This window comes from Hippopotamus amphibius, chromosome 11, assembly GCF_030028045.1.
Source record: "Hippopotamus amphibius kiboko isolate mHipAmp2 chromosome 11, mHipAmp2.hap2, whole genome shotgun sequence".
In the NCBI taxonomy this organism is placed as follows: domain Eukaryota; kingdom Metazoa; phylum Chordata; class Mammalia; order Artiodactyla; family Hippopotamidae; genus Hippopotamus; species Hippopotamus amphibius.
The window spans coordinates 87,178,441-87,198,292 of NC_080196.1; the positions used below are offsets into that span (position 1 = coordinate 87,178,441).

Sequence of the window (19,852 nt, forward strand, 5' to 3'; positions counted from 1 at the left end):
CGGCCTCGGACCGCCGCGCCCCTCCTGCCCCTCGCGGCTTCTCGCCCGCCCGCCGCTCCCCCCGGCGCGCCAGCCTGGCTCCCCTCCCCCGCCCCGACGGGCGGGCGGGCTGCCCTGAGGAGGCGGGGAGGGGAGGTCTGGGCCGGCCGGCGGGCAGACGACGATGCCGAACTTCTGCGCGGCCCCCAATTGCACGCGGAAGAGCACGCAGTGGGACCTGGCCTTCTTCAGGTTCCCGCGGGACCCGGCCAGCCTCGCCATGCGGCATGCGGGATCTAGTTCCCTGACTAGAGATGGAACCCATGCCCCCTACAGTGGAAGTGTGGAATCTTAACCACTGGACCCCCAGGGAAGTCCCTTGTGCCCTTTTTTCTATGGCAGAAGTGGGTGGAGAATTGTAGGAGAGCAGACCTAGAAGATAAAACACCTGATCAACTAAATAAACATTATCGATTATGTGCCAAATACTTTGAGACTTCTATGATCTGTAGAACTAGCCCTTATAGGACAGTTCTTTGAGATAATGCAATATCAACAATATTTGATCTTACCAGCCATTTGAATAATCCGCATAGTAGACACAGAAAACGAATAAAAGAATTGAGTGAAGATGAAATCAGGACACTGAAACAGAAAAAAATTGATGAAACTTCTGAACAGGAACCAAAACATAAGGAAATAAACAACAGCAATCCTCAGAACCCCAGTGCAGAAGAAGGGGGTGAAGAGCAGGATGAAGACATTTTACCTTTAACCCTTGAAGAGAAGGAAAACAAAGAATACTTAAAATCTTTATTTGAAATTTTGATTCTTATGGAAAAACAGAACATATCTCTGGATGGACATGAAGCTGATGAAATCCCAGAAGGTCTCTTTACTCCTGATAACTTTCAAGCTCTGCTGGAGTGCCTGATCAATTCTGGTGAAGAGGTTCTGAGAAGGCGTTTTGAGACAACAGCAGTTAACACATTGTTCTGTTCAAAAACACAGCAGAAACAGATGCTAGAGATCTGTGAGAGCTGCATTCGGGAAGAAACCCTCAGGGAAGTGAGAGACTCTCACTTCTTTTCCATCATCACTAACGATGTGGTGGACATAGCAGGGGAAGAGCACCTGCCTGTGCTGGTGAGGTTTGTGGATGAAGCTCATAACCTAAGAGAGGAATTTGTGGGCTTCCTGCCTTATGAAGCGGATACAGAAATTTTGGCTGTGAAATTTCACACTACGATAACTGAGAAGTGGGGATTAAACATGGAGTACTGTCGTGGCCAGGCTTACATTGTGTCCAGTGGATTTTCTTCCAAAATGAAAGTTGTTGCTTCTAGACTTTTAGAGAAATATCCCCAAGCTATCTACACACTCTGTTCTTCCTGTGCCTTAAATATGTGACTGGCAAAATCAGTGCCTGTTATGGGAGTATCTGTTGCATTAGGAACAATTGAGGAAGTTTGTTCTTTTTTCCATCGATCACCGCAACTGCTTTTAGAGCTTGACAATGTCATTTCTGCTCTCTTTCAGAACAATGAAGAAAGGGGCAAAGAACTGAAGGAAATTTGCCATTCTCAGTGGACAGGCAGGCATGATGCTTTTAAAATCTTAGTGGACCTCCTACAAGCACTTGTTTTATGTTTAGATGGTATAAATAGTGATACAAATGTTAGATGGAATAATTGTATAGCTGGCCAAGCATTTGTACTCTGTAGTGCGGTAACAGATTTTGATTTCATCGTTACCATTGTTGTTCTTAAAAATGTTCTGTCTTTTACAAGAGCCTTTGGGAAAAATCTTCAGGGGCAAACCTTTGATGTATTCTTTGCAGCAAGTAGCTTGACTGCAGTGCCGCATTCACTAAATGAAGTGATGGAAAATATCGAAGTTTATCATGAATTTTGGTTTGAGGAAGCCACAAATTTGGCAACCAAACTTGATATTCAGATGAAACTCCCAGGGAAATTTCGCAGAGCTCAACACAGTAACCTGGAATCTCAGCTAACCTCTGAGAGTTACTATAAAGAAACTCTAAGTGTTCCAACAGTGGAACACATTATTCAGGAACTGAAAGATATAGTCTCAGAACAGCACCTCAGAGCTCTTAAGTGCTTATCTCTGGTACCCTCCGTCATGGGACAGCTCAGATTTAACCCATCAGAGGAGCACCATGCTGACATGTACAGAAGTGACTTACCTAATCCTGACACGCTCTCTGCTGAGTTACATTGTTGGAGAATCAAGTGGAAACACGGAGGGAAAGATATCCCATCCACTATTTATGAAGCCCTTCATCTGCCAGACATCAAGTTTTTTCCTAACGTTTATGCATTACTGAAGGTCCTGTGTATTCTTCTGCGATGAAGGTTGAGAATGAACGCTATGAAAATGGGTGAAAGCATCTCAAAGCATACCTGAGGAACACTTTGAAAGACCAAATGTCAAGTAACTTGGCTTTGCTTAACATAAATTTTGATATAAAACATGATTTGGATTTAATGGTGGATACATATATCAAACTCTATACAAGTAAATCAGAGCTTGCTACAGATAATTCAGAAACCATTGAAAATATCTAAGAGACTTTTAAAATCTTATATTTGATATTTGAAAAAACTCTATAAGAAATTTGAAAATATCTTACAGAAAAGTTATAAGGTGTATGTAGGCCACTTAATCACTGAGTATCTTGACCTGTAGGCCTCTCATTGAGTACCTTAGTCATTGATAATCTGCCTGTTTAAATGGCCCATTTGAACTCCCATGCTTTGGAGACCTTACTGTTCTTCCAGAAGATAGCATTAAAAGTACCATGTTACACTTCTGTGTGATCTCTGCTAATGGCACTTTGGAACTGTTTTAGTTAAGTCATTTTAGACATAACACTTATTACTGTGGATCCAATTATCGGGTATTGAGTTATCAGTTCTTTGAAGAAATACTTTTAAGGAGGTATGGGAGGGAGGAATACATTTTATAAAATGTTACAGTGAAGCTCATGACTGACCTTTGAATAGCAGGAGTTTTAAGTATGCTGTTAAAAATCTGTAAGGGACAGTTAAGAAAATTAAAGAGAAACGTGTGAGCTCGCCAAACAAGGGTTTCAGTGTAGATTTTGTCTTTATCAAATGAAGTTAAAGGAACAAGTTAAAATTTGAATGGAAAAGCCTGCCATTGTTGTTCCACATCTGGTTGTTACTGTTTACATTCCTTTATTGAGCCTATACCTTCATAAGCTTTTTGGCAGGTATCAATATATGTTGAACACATCTGTTTCATGGTCAAGACAGAATCAGAGGCCATGGATACTGATAACTGATCTGTCTGTTTTCTTCTGTCTTCTTCCATGACTGTATCTACTGCCTCATCTTGATTTACAAGCAAAACCTAGAAAACCTACAAAAATCAGTGTTTTGTGGTTTATCTAGGGATAATACAGAAAATATTGCTGTTATTTTTGGTGAAGAAAATCAATTTTGTATAGTTTATTTCAACCTAAACAAAATGTGAATTTTGTTTAAAAAAAAAATGGGGCTCACCTATATTGTCCACACAGTGCTCTTTTGAGGGGTTTTTTCACAGTCAAGCATGTATTTGAAAAAGGATGAGGATGAGTAGATAAAATACATCCTTACCTCTTTCCACAAAATCACTTGCCATGAATTCTGTCTTAACACTGAAAAAGAAACAGCTATGTATTCATTGTAATGACTGTATTACGTAAAGTCCAAAACAACAAAAGGTACATCCCCCCCCAAAAAAAAGGGAGAGAGAGAGAGAGAGAGAGAGAGAGAGATGAGGATGGGTTGCAAGTTAACAGAAGAAAGTTTGATTTGCTTACAAAGGCAATTATACAGAAATGACTGTGGTCATTGTTTTCTGTTTGAGTTGAAGTACAAGTTGTTACAACCCATCTCATTTTTTAGAGAATTGTCTTGCACCATAAAATTATTAATCCAGCCCCTCTTGAATGGCCAGTAACTCTTGTTATGTAGTTGCTCTGGTTATAGCATTGAGCTCCTAAAACACAGGACCCCTTTGTGGAAAGACATGTGGCTCAGCCTTCTCATCCCTCCCCCAAAGGACAGTGATGAACCACTTCTAATGTCTCAGTGCCACCCCCACACCCTTCTAGCTCAGCATAATGCGGTGAGGACATGAGACGGGAAACGAGGGAAGGAAACAAGGGGGAGGGGGCAAACTCTCTATAAATCTATCATTTAGTAAAAGCTCGTGTCTACATTAATCTTTTCTTTCCTCTGTCAGCCCAGAGATCCCAGCCCTCTTCCATCAACCTAAGAATACTGGGCTGCCTATTTCTCTTGCATATTATATCTAGCCAATTATGGCTTCCCCAGGAAAACGGAACACTTCTCACTGGAAACAAATGCCCCACATAGGAAATGGGAACAAGTCACACTCCAGAGGCTACCTCTGAGTTTGCGATCACACCTTCAGGCCAAGAAGGTCTCAGGCTCTATTTTCATGACCAGGGAGTTACGGCTCTCTGAGGATCAAGCATCCGGGAATTTCACCAGAAGGCTGTTTATGCTCACAGCTCACTCAGCTGCCCCAGAACCTCTAAGTGATGACATAGAACTATTAAAATACCACTTTTCATGCATTTTCCACCGAAGTGTTATAATCTGGTTTTATTAAGAGCAGGAAACCCTCCACATGCGTGCCATTCTGATTACTGACCACTAACAAATCCATTCAGCTGTTCTAAGTATTTCAATATCCTCACCTATAAAGCAAGTTGAGTCGGCCCAGGATTCCAAGCAAGGTGGAAATAGATGGGGTAAAAGAATTTGATTTATAAAATGTAGGACATCTAGAGGCTACCAAAGTAGTTCTTCTCCTTCAGCCCTTCAATTCCATGTCAGCAGTAGAGAAGGGAGCCAGCTCCAACCAGCTCCTGAGAACTGGTTATTCAAAGGAGTACATCCTTTCGGTGCCACACTTAGTGACATCACTTTGATAGCTGGAAATGGGCCAGGGTGGGAGTATTTACACCTTAGAAATCAGCAAATTACAAATCTGAGCTTTGTTTTCCCAAAGAGCCAGCTCACCGGCACACTACTGACAAGTCAGTTTGGTGGAAAGGAGAACTAATGTAGGCTTCCTAACCAGAGACTCCAAGACTAGGGCCAAAAGAGTCAATCCAGCAATGCTACAGGGATGCCACTCTATGTACAGGAGGCATTTGAGAAAACAAGTGTTCTCGGGCATAAGATTTCCCCACAGAACCCTGCACTGAAAACACTCTGAGTGAAAGCATCCAAATAAGGAGAAAAATGAAACCAGGAAAGGCTGCAAAAGGAGAAGAGAAGTGTAGGGTGATCAAATATGTTTATTGTTTACTAGGACCGAAGGGGAAAAATAGAAGAAATAGACCTAGAACTGGACTCTCAAATGATGGCAGGGGGTGGAGTGGGGGAAGAGGCAGAAGAGCCTATTAGAGTACTCAGCTTGTACAAAAATTGGTAAGTTTACAACATCCACAGGGATGCATGAACGTGGGTGGTAAGGGCAACTACCATGAGAACAAAATGAGAATTATAAATTTTGAACCAGAAGAAAATTCTCTCTCCAATGGAAAGCAAAAAAGGAGGAAAATATTATAGAAAGTCTCCCCTTCCAAAAAAAAAAAGTAGTAAGCACAAAAAAATAAACAGAAGGTAGAAATTCATCATAATATGACAGTAACTGACCAAAAAAAAAAAAGTTAACTATTAAATTCACTGTGGGAAGACAGATACTCTCAGGTTGCATTTATTTAAAGATTTAACAATTTGTTATTTACAATAAACACATTTAAAACAGAAAGACATAAATGTTTGAATACAAGAGGATGAAATAAGATATACTGAATAAACCCAGACCTAAAGAAAGCTAGGGTATCAACCATAATACCTTGAAAAGTGAAATTTAAGGCAAAAAATAAAGGACAAAGAATGATGTAAAAGGAAAAATAGGCCAAGAGCACACAATCATCATCAATACTTGTGTACTGAACAATCAGCCTCAAAACACATCAAGCAACAAATGACTGAACTGCATGGGGAAACAAACAAATTGATAATGTAGCTAAGATTTTACCAAGACCTCAGAAACAGATATATCAAGAGAACAAAAAATGAGCAAAGATATCAGGGCTATGAACAATAGAATCAACGTGTGAGCTCTTATGTACAGGTAGGATTCCAAACACTCCCACTCAACACCCCCCTAAAAATGTGTTCTCAGATAGAGAACACACTTTCTTTTTATGCACTTATAGAGCAAGCTAGGGGCCTCATGCGATGCTGGTGGGAAATTGACCACTATTGCCATTTGGAGAGCAGGTCCTCAGAATTCAGTCATGTTGAGGATTTACACCCCTTGTGACCCAGAAATTCCCCTCCAGAGTATAAGCAATTCCCAGTGAGGCTGTTCAGCATGGTCTTGGTTATGTTGCAGAGAGTTGGAGAGAGGGCAGAGGCCAAGTGGGGTGGTGTGCGCAAGGAGCCAACTCAGCAGGTAGAAGGCCAGGACCGCATGTATAGCCGTGTGGATAATCTTAAAAACCTAAGATTTTCCTAGTGCTGGCATAAATAGGAAAATAACATTTATAATCAATACCCACTTCATAAATTAAAAATGCAGGTACACAAAACAGCAGCACATATTTTGCAAGCAGGCAAACAAACAAACAAAAAAGGTACATGGGAAGTGAGAGGGAAAAGAGAGTAGAGTATAAAAATGAAAAGACGTACAGACCTTCATACATTCAAAAGAGGGGCCCTGCGCAGACCAAAAAGATAATATGCAGAAAGTAAGCCAAGCAATTAATTCAATTCTTGGTCAGAAGAAATTATAAAATGAGCAGGGCATAGCATGTGCTCTACTCATCCCAGTCAGAGCCTCGGAGTGACCCCAGAGTTGGGGCGGGGTCAACCTACAAAGCCTGAGAGCATTCCACCTGCCTCCACCAGCATTTAGAAGCATTCTGGCCAATGCTTCTAAAACCTATCTCTACAGAGTGAGATAGGTAGGTAGATAGGTAGGTAGATAAGTAGATAGATAGATGATAGATGGTAGATGGATAGATGATAGATAGGTAGATAGATCATAGATAGATAGATGATAGATAGATATAGATGATAGATATAGATACATAGATATGAAGATTTTTCACTTTGCCTGCAAATTAGTTGAACATATTTTAACCCCTAGAAGAGCAATAGTAATGAACATATGTTTTATTTCTGCTTTTAGAATAATTTAGAATCTCTGATGAAACATATAAATAAGAGGAAATTTTTGTTGTTGTTGAGATTGCAGAAAGGTGGGGAAGAACCTTTCTGAAAATGAAAGATGTAGGAATTGAGGATATAAACTGAGTTCAGAAAAAGCATGAACCTATGAGAAAGAAAATAAATTCACATAGCCTCCTACAGTCATCAAACCTAGTTGGTGAGTCAGGAGGTAGGTGTGCACCAGAGAGCCAGCTTTGAATTCAGATAAGCCTGGTTTTGAATCCAGCCCTCCTCTGTTACTTACTGGCTGGGAGGGTTACCTCAGAGCCTGCAGCTCATTTTCTACAAAATAAGGACCGTACCCACCTAAGAGCAGTGTTCATATAAGGGCTGCTTAAGAACCCCTGGAGCTCACCCAGTCCACTCAGGGCCCAAGGGCACTGGAGGGATGCAGGAACCACAATTCCAGGCAGAGTCACAGTGGCCAGAAATGTCCAGCAGAGCCTGGGCATCATCTTAGGGGTTTTCTTTACAATGTGGTGTCTGGGGCCAGCAGAGCTAGCTTAGAACACTTTCATAGCTTTATGAGTCTAAGGAAAGGACTGGCTAGGTACCCAGTGGGGTGCACTAAGGCCACTCCCTCATTTCACCGTTTGAACTACCCCCCTCCTTCCTCTTCCTGCCTCACCAGAGAAGAGCACCACCTGTTTTAGGAAAATCTCTTTAAAAGTTAAATGATGACTTCTTTAAAGTCAATGCCATGGAGCTCATTGCACAACTGTGCTCTGTTTCAATTACGCGTATTTTTCCTCTCCAATCAGAGCGTAAGTCTTGTGAGGATAGTGGTTGTAATATACACACCCACACATACACACAACACACACACACTCATACGCATGCACACATACATACACACATAGATGCATACACACATGCTAACACAGAAGTAGGTACACATATGTGTGTACAAACACAGATATACACATATATGCACATGCATGTACTTATGCCTTCATACATACCCACACACACACACGTATACACCCACATGTAGGAGCACATCTACAAATACACACACACAGTTGTTATTGTTTTTCTCTTTCCTTCATAGAACTACCCCACTGATGGGCACACAGTAGCCCTGGGAAATAATTGATCGAGTCATTGAAATACTCCTTTGTCCCCACTCTCTCTCCCTCTGCAGAGCCCATTCGCTCGTCCTGTGGGATTTTGAGACCTGTTTCACATCCACAGCTATGTGCACATAATACACAAAAAGAAGCTCAGGGAGGCCAGCTGATGGAATCTTGCCTCCAAATCTTCCTGCCTATAGCCTCCTCCCAACATATATTCCCTGAATAGTGATTAGGGAAGGAACTCTTTAGAACAGACACACTATTTCACCATTTTATGGATAATAACTTCAAGCCTCTACAAATGTCCTTGGCTGCCATCCTTTCCCTACAGAGCCTCCACAGTTTGGACACAAATCATGTAATGGTCTCAGGCGAGGCAGGTCGAACAGAGACCAGTGGCTCTCAAACTCAAGCACACATCAGAATCACCAAGAAAGCTTGTCAAACAGGTCACTGGGTCTCTGGGGAGAGCTTCTGATTCAGTAGGTCTGGGGAAGGGCCTGAGAATTTGTGTATCTAACAAATTCCCAGGTGATGTTGATGTTGTTGGTCCAGGGACCACGCTTTGAGAACCACTGGTGTAGATGTAGAAACAGGATGCTATCATCCCTTCCCCCTTGTTTGCATGTCGTAATACACCAGTTTACAAACTCTTTTGCATATAAGAATCATCTGTAGTGCTTTTTAAAACCCAGATGAACGCCAAAGATTTTGATTTAGTAGATCAGAGTGGAGCCAAGAATCTGAGCTTCTAACAAACTCTTGGATTATACAGATGCTGTTGGATCAAGATCCAGACTTTGAGATCATTGCACAGTAGTGCCTAATCCTGGCTACGTTAGAATCACCTGATTCTGATGCCCAGGCCCTCTCCCAGACCAATTAAGTCAGCTATGGCCTGGGGACGGGTATTTCTTAAAGCTCCTGGTGCAGTTCCAGTGGGCAGCCCGGGCTGAAAACAACTATGGTGTCTGTTTCCTGGGCCCTGTTTTCTTGTATCCCACCAGAGTCACTCCAACACACTGTTAGGTCCCTGCCACCCTCAGTCCCCAGGTGGATTTTGATAAGGGGCTGTGGGCCTGACAAGGGTGCAATGAAAAGCCCTGGGGGCCTGGAGGCAGGAGGGGCATGTACAGAAGGCACAGAATCCTTGAAAATGAGGTATGCCTCTTTCTCAGTGTTGTTGGGTCCCAGCCCTGTGCCCCAAAGGAGACTAATAAAGAAAAATGAAACCACTAACAAGAAATATCCAGCCCAGTAGGCTGCACAGACAAGCAAGGTTTTACGCTGGCCCCGGAAGCTTGCTGAGTGGGCAGCTTGGCCCTGAGAAGGAGGAGTGAGGCACTGGGATGGTCAGAAGCACATCCGCCCCCGCTGCTCTTGGTCCAGAGCCCTTAGAGCCCATCTTCCCTGTTCTGCAGGCACAGGCAGCACTGGTCCGGCTGAGAGATGTGGCGAGAGGTGAGAAGCTGCAGGTATGCTGTGTGAACAGGCACGGGATGGAGTCGAAGGCTGCGCGGGGGTGGGGTCCGGGCATGGAGGGTTAGGGAGGCAGGGACAGCAGCAGCTGCTGCTGCAGGTGGACAGGCAGGAGGGCAGGAAGGGACCCTCCATCAAGGGCCGCGTGCAGGAAGCCCTGACCAGGTAGACATCTGAGATAAGAGGTAAAGAAGATGGAGAAAAGCCCAACACAGAGACACTCTGAGAACAAGTGCTGGTGGGCTAGGTGGTCCGATAACTGGACCAACAGCAGGTGGGTGTTGCTGCTGAGACAAGGCTCCACCTTTCATGGCAGGGCCAGGAATGGGACGGGGACAGCGGGTGGTTCTCACTCCTGTCCCCACATCTTGCTTCTTGAGAAGTCATCCTCAACCAGGGTCCCACCAGCATGCTGGAGAGAGGCTGTCATCTATAGTGGGGCCTAAGCAGACGTAACGAGGAGAGTCATGGGAGCAGGAGGGCAGCACGTCAGGCAGCAGAGCATTTTTCTTCTTCCACTTTAATGAGATACAACTGACAAAGAGCCCTGTGTCAGTGTAAGGGCTGCAGCATAATGATTTGACTTGCATACCTCGTGAAATGAAGATCACAATAAGGTTAGTGAACATCCCTCAACTCATATAGATACAACACTAAACAAACAGAACAATGTAATTTTTTCCTTGTGATGTAGAGCAGTGTTATATTTATCATGTTGTACATTACATCCTTAGTGCTTATTTATCTTATAACTGGGATTTTGTACATTTTGATTGCCTTCATCCACCCAACCCACCCCCTCCCCACCTCTGGTAACCACAAATCTGATGAGTGAGTGTTTTGTTTGTTTGTTGTCTGTTTGTATCTGAAGTATAGTTGACCCACTACACTGTTAGTTCCTGATACACAACATAGTGATTTGGTGTTTCCATTCATCTCAAAATGATCACCGTAAGTCTAGTTACCATGTCAGTGAAGCATTTAAAAACGCCGGTGGCCAGGCCACAGCCCAGACCAGCTCCATCAGAACCTCTAGGGTGGGCCCTGGCAGGAGCAGTTTTCAAAGCTTTCAGGGGAAGCTGACATCTGCCCTGCGGTAGAAGGTGTGGAGGGCGCTCAGTGCTGTCCGTGCTGGGCTATGGGCTGGTGCCCTTGAAGATAGGTGTGAGGGAGCTGCAGGGAGAAGATTCTCTAAACAGTTATCAGGTGGGAGGAACCAAGGCAGCATTATTTTGTCAAGGGATAGTTGTCCTGGCTCTGGGATTTAATTCTTAACCTCTGGACCTGGACACATTTTAGCTGCGCTCCTGGTCCCACAAAAGACCTATTCTGATCATCTGATGGTTGTTTCTGTTTTTAAACTTCCCGAGAGATATTGGGGCTTAGCTAGTTTGTGGCTGCCCTGGCACAGAGCAGACAGAGAGCAGTGGGCAAGACTAAGGTGAGGATCAGGAGGGCAAGACAGGGAGCCTGGGGCTGGGGCCAGAGTGCCCACTACCATTCCTGAGCCTCAAGCATCCTATTCTCCTGGGACCCCAGCTTGGCTCCTTGCCCTTGGTCCCAGGCTCTCAAAAGGAACAGGGTGTGAGCCCCTTGTGGACAGGGATGGGGATTCATACATCCCAGAGCCCCCCACTCTCTTCCCCAAGTGCAGTGAGAGAATGACAGACACAGTTATACTCGAGTAAATCCTCTAAGCTATGTCCAGAAAAATATGGCATTGCTTCCTCTATTTTCTTCTTCCCTCCAGTTCTACCTCCTTTCCACTTCTCCACTGACCATGCTATCCTCTGACAGGCAAGCTATTTGCAAGTTAAAATGATGTACAGTCTGTCCTGTTTCCTGGGCCAAGCTGGCCTCCTGGGCACAGGACCTATGCAGTCACATGGGCTTCTAACTTGATTTAATGCTATTCTATCACAATCTCAAAATTCTTCATAATGTTTGACTAAGTGGAGCCACGTTTACATTTTGCCTTGGACCCTGTCAATTATGTAGCTGGTTCTGCACTGGGCTCTTGCTGGAGACTGAGCTCTCTGCCACAGCAACAGCTTCAAATTCCCCCTTTGCTTCCCAAATTCTTTCTTCATCTGACACTCCAACATCCACAAAGGGACCTCACGGAGAGAAGGGAGAGTACCCAGGGAAGAGGGACACTCAGAGAGAGGTGGCACCTGCCACTCTGAAGGTCTGGGATACCCAGGCTCCAGGGCACAGGGACTGGAACAAGTCAGGGAAATTCCTAGTGACCAAAATGTCCATGGATCTCCCAGCTAGAGCCAAGGCAAGACCCAGGAAATCCTACCCATGGTCAACAAGTGAAACACTCCACAGTAGAAAGAGAAAAAGAGTAACCAATCTTCCCCCACCAGTCACACCCCCCCCCCCCCGGCATATAGACATTTAGCAGGAGTTCACCCAAACATGAGCACATATGGGTGGGGAGCGCCTCCATGACTTGGCTTCCTGTGCATCACACCACAACGTGTGCAGGAAGCCACCTTGCCCACACAACACAAAGCTCTCTGGGAACCAGATCATGCGTCTCTAAGGCCCCCCATCTCCAGGTCCTGGCAATAGCACGTGTTTGATAAATATTTACCAACAAACCAACCCCTGTTTCAGCAATTAATTCCAAAAGGTGTGTGTTTAAGCAAGGCAGTGTTGGTTCAAAGTGCAGATCCTGGGGCCCGCCCTTCAGAGACTGGGATTCAATAGGTGAATCTGCATCTTTACAAGCATCCCAAGTGACTTGAGTGGTCTGATCCTCCAGAGCATCTGAAGGACTGAGAGAGGGGCATAGGGAGAGGAGGCTGAGGGTGGGGTGAGATAGGGGTTCACATAGAGGCCCAGGACGAAGCTACACCAGAGGGCACGCATGGTGGCAGTACACTAGTCATTGGGTGACTCTGCAAATCCTGGGCTTGTGAGGTCTGACCTGGGGCTGAACAACGGGCACAACCTGCTGGGAACAGCAGCAGGCCTGCAGGGCCCCCTGCCCTCTGTCACAGCAACTGCCCTGATGGGTCAGTGAGGCTCTGCAGGGGCCACAGCTGCAGCTGACCCTGGGAGGAAAAGGTCAAAATGTATTTTGATATAATTTAAGGAAAATATAAATCATGTGTGCATTTCTCCCCTAAAAAAAAAAAAAGCTTCAATTTACTTTAGGCATCAATTTCTTAGTAGCTTCTATATTCTTTAAGAAAATTTATTTTAACATAAAATGTGATATTGAGCATATTGATACTGAACACAATTTTATATTGTCTGACATCATTTATTCCATCTGGGTGGGTCTTACTTCCCCAAAGAGATGGCAAATTCTAAGGCCAGGGACCTCACCTTATAATTACAAAGACACAACATACCCTTGGGCCCAACCAAGCACATCGCTAGTACAGGGTGTCCTGGCTGCGTGATTCAGTTAATGATCGGACCCCCTAGGACGGCTGTCTGAGGAAGAAACTTGGTGCCCAGGGGGTTTCCATGGAGAGAAGGCAACAGTGCTGAGCGTTAAGGGCGAGGGCTGGGGTGTCCCCAGAGCCAGTTCTAGCCCAGCCTGCTGCAGTCTGTGTCCACCCAGTGACTTCGTGTTATGCCATCTCCGTCAGCCACCCTCTCTTTCCTCTTCTGTGAAATGGGAGTTCCAATGGCAACTATGTCATAGGTCTGCTGGGAGGATCAAACGAACTGAGCTGAGGTGCTTCCCACCCTTTAATGTGCACACAGATCTCCCGAGAATCTTGTTTACATGCCCCTTCTGCGTCAGCAGGTCCCAGGGGGTCCTGAGCCCCTGCAATTTACCGGTTCCTGTGTGATGCTGATGCGGCTGGTCTTCAGGCCAAACTTTTATGGAGACAGTGTGTGGTCCCCAGACCAGCAACATCAGCGTCACCAGGGAACTCGTTAGAAATACAAATTCCAGGCCCCGCCCCAGAGACTTTGAGGTCTCCACCCTCGGAGTCTCTGGTGATTCTGGTGCAGGTGGAGTTTGACAACTAGTCAGCTCAGCATGGGATTTCTCTTTAATCACACCAGTACTGACGTAAGTACCTTTCAGGTGCCTAAAGCTGTGCTAAATAATGTGGTAAGAGCGAAGACCCTATAACCTGTCCTAACTTCAAGAAGCTTAGAATGTATAGCTACTGTGTCCTGGGGCAGCGGGAGGGGGTGTAGTAAGGCGCAGTGCTTATGAAAAATGTAGTTTTATGGTTTTCTAACAGTACCACCCAAGGGACTTGATTCAGGAGATCTGGATTACTAAGACAGAGCTCCAGCTTTTTCTGACCCTTACTCTGTGATCCAGGACCACACTCTGACAGTGATCTAGAAGGTGAGAGATGACTGAGACCAGAAGACTCATTGGAAAATAACCCGGCACCAAGTTGTGTGATGTTGGCCCTTGTGTGCTCTAAACAGCTTTTGGATGGGGAAGAGATTTCCAAAGGCCTGGCAAGCTAAGTAAAATGCCTCAGAATTGATGTAATTTCAGGGTGTGGGATCAGGTGAGATAGACATGACCATAAGCATGTTATGTAAAAATCTCAGTTAAATCTCATGATTCTTACAGCATTGATCATCTTATTCCTATTTTATGGATCAAAAATCCAAGAGTCTAATAATTAAGGGTTATATTCACAAATACCCAGCTCTTAAATCTCATAGCCAGAATTCACACCCAAACTTGCATGGTTGCCCTTGGAGGCTCTAGCACAAGGATAGAACTTGAGGACAATGATAATTTGAGAACGTTCATTAAGTCAGGCAAGATAGACTGGGGACCGATAAAAGTAACCAGCCTACACTAGGGACTCTGGCCAAGGAAGTTAAACCAAGGAGCCTCAGAGCTATTGGACACCAGTAAGCAACACATGGATCCACGGGGAGACAGTCATGACAACTGAAGGAAACAGCAGTGGTGTAAACAAAGCATTGGACGTGAAGTCCACAGACCTCAGTCCGTGTCCTGTTTCTTTCCAACTGTGACCCCGAACAAGATATTTCCTGTCCTCGAGGCCATTTTCTTACCAATAAAATGGAGATGATAATCCCTGCCCTGCCTTCCTTGGAGGATCACACATATTGAAAAGTTCTGGAAACAATAAAGTAAGAGACTGCTAATACGCTCAGCTGAGCAGCCTTAAATGTTATTGGGCATGTTAGTAGATTTAGTCCAAGCAGAATGTTTTCCCAATCTTTTCTCCAGGAAAATAATTTTTTAATTTTATTTTTTATTTTTAAAAATTTTTATTTTATATTGGAGTATAGTTGATTTACAGTGTTGGGTTAATTTCAGGTGTACAGCAAAGTGATTCAGTTATACATATACATATATCTATTCTTTTTCAAATTCTTTCCCCATTTAGGTTATACAGAATATTGAGTAGAGTTCCCTGTGCTATACAGTAGGTCCTAGTTGGTTATCTATTTTATAAATAGTAGTGTGTATATTTCAATCCAAAACTCCCAATTTATCCATCTCCCCCACCTTTCTCTTTTGGTAACCAGAAGTTTGTTTTCTAAGTCTGTGAGTCTATTTATGTTTTGTAAATAAGTTCATTTGCACCTTTTATTTTCAGATTCTGCATATAAGTGATTAATATTATATTTGTCTTTCTCTTTCTGAATTACTTCACTTAATATGATAATCTCCAAGTCCATCCATGTAACTGCAAATGGCATTATTTTGTTCTTTTTTATGACTAATATCCTATTGTGTGTATGTACCACATCTTCTTTATCCATTCATCTGTTGATGGACATTTAGGTTGATTCCATGTCTTGGCTATTGTAAACAGCACTGCAGTAACATTGGGGTGCATGTATCTTTTCGAACCATGGTTTCCTCTGGATATATGCCCAATAGTGGGATTTCTGGGTCATATGGTAGTTCTATTTTTAGTTTTTTAAGGAACCTCCATACTGTTCTCCATAGTGGCTGTACAAATTTACATTCCCAACAACAGTGTAAGAGGGTTCCTTTTTCTCCACATTCTCTCCAGCATTTATTGTTTGTAGATTTTTTGATGATGCCACTCTGACCAATGTGAAGTGGTATCTCAATGTAATTTTGACTTGCATTTCTCTAATAATTAGTGATGTTGAGTATCTTTTCATGTGCCTCTTGGCCATCTATATGTCTTCTTTGGAGAAATGTCTATTGAGGTCTTCCACCCATTTTTGGATTCGGTTATTTGTTTTTTTGATATTGAGCTGCATGAGCTGCTTGTATATTCTGGAGATTAATCCTTTGTCAGTTGCATCACTTGCAAATATTTTCTCCCATTCTGAGGGTTGTCTTTTTATCTTGTTTATGGTTTCCTTTGCTATGCAAAAGATTTTGGGTTTAATTAGATCCCATTTGTTTATTTTTGTTTTTATTTCCATTACTCTAGGAGACAGATTGAAAAAGATATTGCTGTGATTTATATCAAAGGGTGTTCTGCCTATGTTTTCTTTAAGAGTTTTATAGTATCTGGTCTTACATTTAGGTCTTTAATCCATTTTGAGTTTATGTTTGTGTATGGTGTTAAAGAATGTTTTAACTTCATTCTTTTACATGTAGCTGTCCAGTTTTCCCAGCACCATTTATTGAAGAGATTGTCTTTTCTCCATTGTATGTTCTTGCCTCCTTTGTTGTAGATTAATTGATCATAGGTGTGTGGGTTTATTTCTGGGCTTTCTACCCTGTTCCATTGATCTATATTTCTCTTTTTGTGCCAGTATCATACTGTTTTGATGATTGTAGCTTTGTAGTATAGTCTGAAGTCAGGGAGCCTGATTCCTCCAGCATCATTGTTCTTTCTTAAGATTGCTTTGGCTATTCAGGGTCTTTTGTGTTTCCATACAAATTATAATTTTTTTTGTTCTAATTCTGTGAAAAATGCCATTGGTGATTTGATAGGGATTACGTTGAATCTGTAGATTGCCTTGGGTAGTATAATCATGTTAACAATATTGATTCTTCCAATCCAAGAACATGGTATATCTTTCCATCTGTTTGTGTCCTCTTCAGTTTTTTTCATCAGTGTCTTACAGTTTTCAGAGTACAGGTCTTTTGCCTCCTTAGGTAGGTTTATCCCTAGCTATTTTATTCTTTTTGATGTGCTAGGAAGTGGGATTGTTTCTTTAATTTCTCTTTCTGATATCTCATCATTAGTATATAGAAATGCAACAGATTTCTGTGTACTGATTCTGTATCCTGCAACTTTACCAAATTCATTGATGAGCTCTAGGAGTTTTCTGAAAGCATCTTTAGGACTTTCTGTGTATAGTATCATGTCATCTGCAAAGAGTTTAACTTATTTTCCAATTTGTATTCCTTTTATTTCTTTTCCTTCTCTGATTTCCATGGTTAAGGCTTCCAAAACAATGTTGAATAAAAGTGGTGAGAGTGGACATCCTTGTCTTGTTCTTGATCTTAAAGGAAATGCTTTCAGCTTTTTATAGTTGAGTATGATGTCCACTGTGGGTTTGTCATATATGCCATTTATTATATTGAGGTATGTTCCCTCTATCCCCACTTTCTGGAAAGTTTGTATCATAATTGGGTGTTGAATTTTGTCAAAAGTTTTTCCTCTGTCTATTGAGATCATCATATGATTTTTATTCTTCAGTTGTTAACATGGTATATCATATTGACAGATTTGCGTATATTGAAGAATCCTTGCATCCCTGGGATAAATCCCACTTAATCATGGTATACAATCCTTCCAATGTGATGTTGGATTCAGTTTGCTAGTATTTTGTTGAGGACTTTAATGAATCTATGTTCATTAGTGATATTTACCTGTAATTTTCCCTTTTCTGTGGTATCTTTGTCTGGTTTTGGTATCAGGGTGGTGGTGGCCTCATAGAATGAGTTTGGGAGTGTTACTTCCTCTGCAAATTTTTGGAAGTGTTTTAGAAGGATAGGTGTTAACTCTTCTCTAAATGTTTGATAGAATTTGCCTGTGAAGCCATCTGGTCCTGGATTTTTGTTTGTTGGAAGTGTCTTAATCACCATTTCAATTTCAGTATTTGTGATTTGTCTGTTCATATTTTCTGTTTTTTCCTGGTTCAGTCTTGGAAGGTTGTACCTTCCTAAGAATTTGTCCATTTATTCTATGTTGTCCATTTTATTGTCATAGTGTTGCTTGCAGTAGTCTCTTGTGATCCTTTGTATTTCTGTAGTGCCAGTTGTAACTTCTCCTTTTTCATTTTTCATTTTAGTCCTCTCCCTTTTTTTCTTGATGAGTCCAGCTAAAGGTATATCAATTTTGTTTATCTTTTCGAAGAACCAGCTTTTAGTTTCTTTGATTTTTGCTATTATTTTCTTCAATTTTATTTCCTTTATTTCTGCTCTGATTTTTATGACTTTTATCCTTCCACTGACTTTGGATTTTGTTTGTGCTTCTTTCCTTCATTTCTTTAGCTGTAAGGTTAGATTGTTTATTTGAGATTTTTCTTGTGTCTGAGGTAAGAGTGTATTGCTATAAATTTCCCCCTTAGAACTGCTTTTGCTGTGTCTCATAGGTTTTGGATCATTGTGCTTTTGTTTTCCTTTGTCTCCAGTTATTTTTTGATTTCCTCTTTGATTTCTTCAATGACCCATTGGTTGTTTAGTAGCATACTGTTTAGCCTCCACATGTTTGTGTTTTTTACACTTTTTTTTTCCTAGTAGTTGATTTCTAATCTCATAGCATTGTGGTTGGAAAAGATGCTTGATATGATTTCCGTTTCCTTAAATTTGCTGAAGCTCACTTTGTGGCACAGTATGTGATCAGTCCTGGAGAATGTATTCTGCTGCTTTAAGAATGCTCTATAAAAAGCAATTAAGTCCATTTGGTCTAATGTGTCATTTAAGGCCTGTGTTTCCTTATTGATTTTCTGTCTGGATAATCTGTCCATTGATGAAAGCAGGGTGTTACAGTCCCCCAACTATTATTGTGTTATTGTCAATTTCCCCTTTTACATTTGTTAGTATTTGCCTTGTATATCAAGGTACTCCTATGTTGGGTGCATATATATTTATAATTGTTATATATTCTTGGATTGATCCCTTGATCATTATGTAGTGCCCTTCTTTGTCCCTTGTGACAGTCTTTATTTTAAAGTTTATTTTGTCTTATATGAGTATTGCTACCCCTGCCTTCTTTTGATTTCCATTTTCATGGAATAGCTTTTTCTAACCCCTCACTTTCAGTCTGTATGTGTCACTAGCTCTGAAGCAGGTCTCTTGTAGACAGCATATATATGGGTCTTGTTCTTATATCCAATCAGTCAGTCTAGGTCTTTTGGTTGAAGCATTTAATCCGCTTACATTCAAGGTAATTATCAATATGTATGTTATTATTGCCAGTTTGTTGTTTTGGATTTGTTTTTGTGGGTCTTTTTTCTCCCCTTTCTCATTTCTTCTCTCCTCTTGTGATTTAATGACTAACTTTGGTGTTGTCTTTGGATTCCTTTTCCTTTTTTGTGTGTGTATCTATTATAGATTTTTGGTTTGTGGTTACCATAAGGTTTTGATATAGCAGTCTGTATAAACAAGATTGCTGGTTTCAAGTTGCTGGTCTTTTAATCTCAGATGCATTTCCAATATCCTGCATTTGTACTCTCATATTCTTGCAATTGCTGATTTTGATGTCATATTTGTGTGTGGATAATTCCCAACCTTTACTATATGTTTGCCTTTACTCATGAGCTTTTCCATTCATAATTTTCTTGTTTCCAATTGTGGCCTTTTCTTTTTCACCTAGAGAAGTTCCTTTAGCATTTGTTGCAAAGCTGGGCTGGTGGTGCTGAATTCTCTTAGCTTTTGCTTGTCTGTAAAGCTTTTGATTTCTCCATCAAGTCTGAATGAGAGCCTTGCTGGGTAGAGTATTCTCAGTTGTGGGGTCTTCCCTTTCATCATTTTAAATATATCCTGCCACTCTGTTCTGGCCTGCAGAGTTTCTGCTGAAAAAAATCAGCTGATAACCTTATGGGAATTCCTTTGTATGTTATTTGTTGCTTTTAATATTTTCTCCT

At 42.1% G+C, this 19,852-nt stretch overlaps 1 pseudogene; it reads left to right on the plus strand.

The window, feature by feature from the left end:
• Nucleotides 1-163: 163 nt before the first annotated feature.
• LOC130830925 (52 kDa repressor of the inhibitor of the protein kinase-like) lies at nucleotides 164-2,567 on the plus strand (annotated as a pseudogene).
• The last annotated feature ends 17,285 nt before the right edge of the window (nucleotides 2,568-19,852 follow it).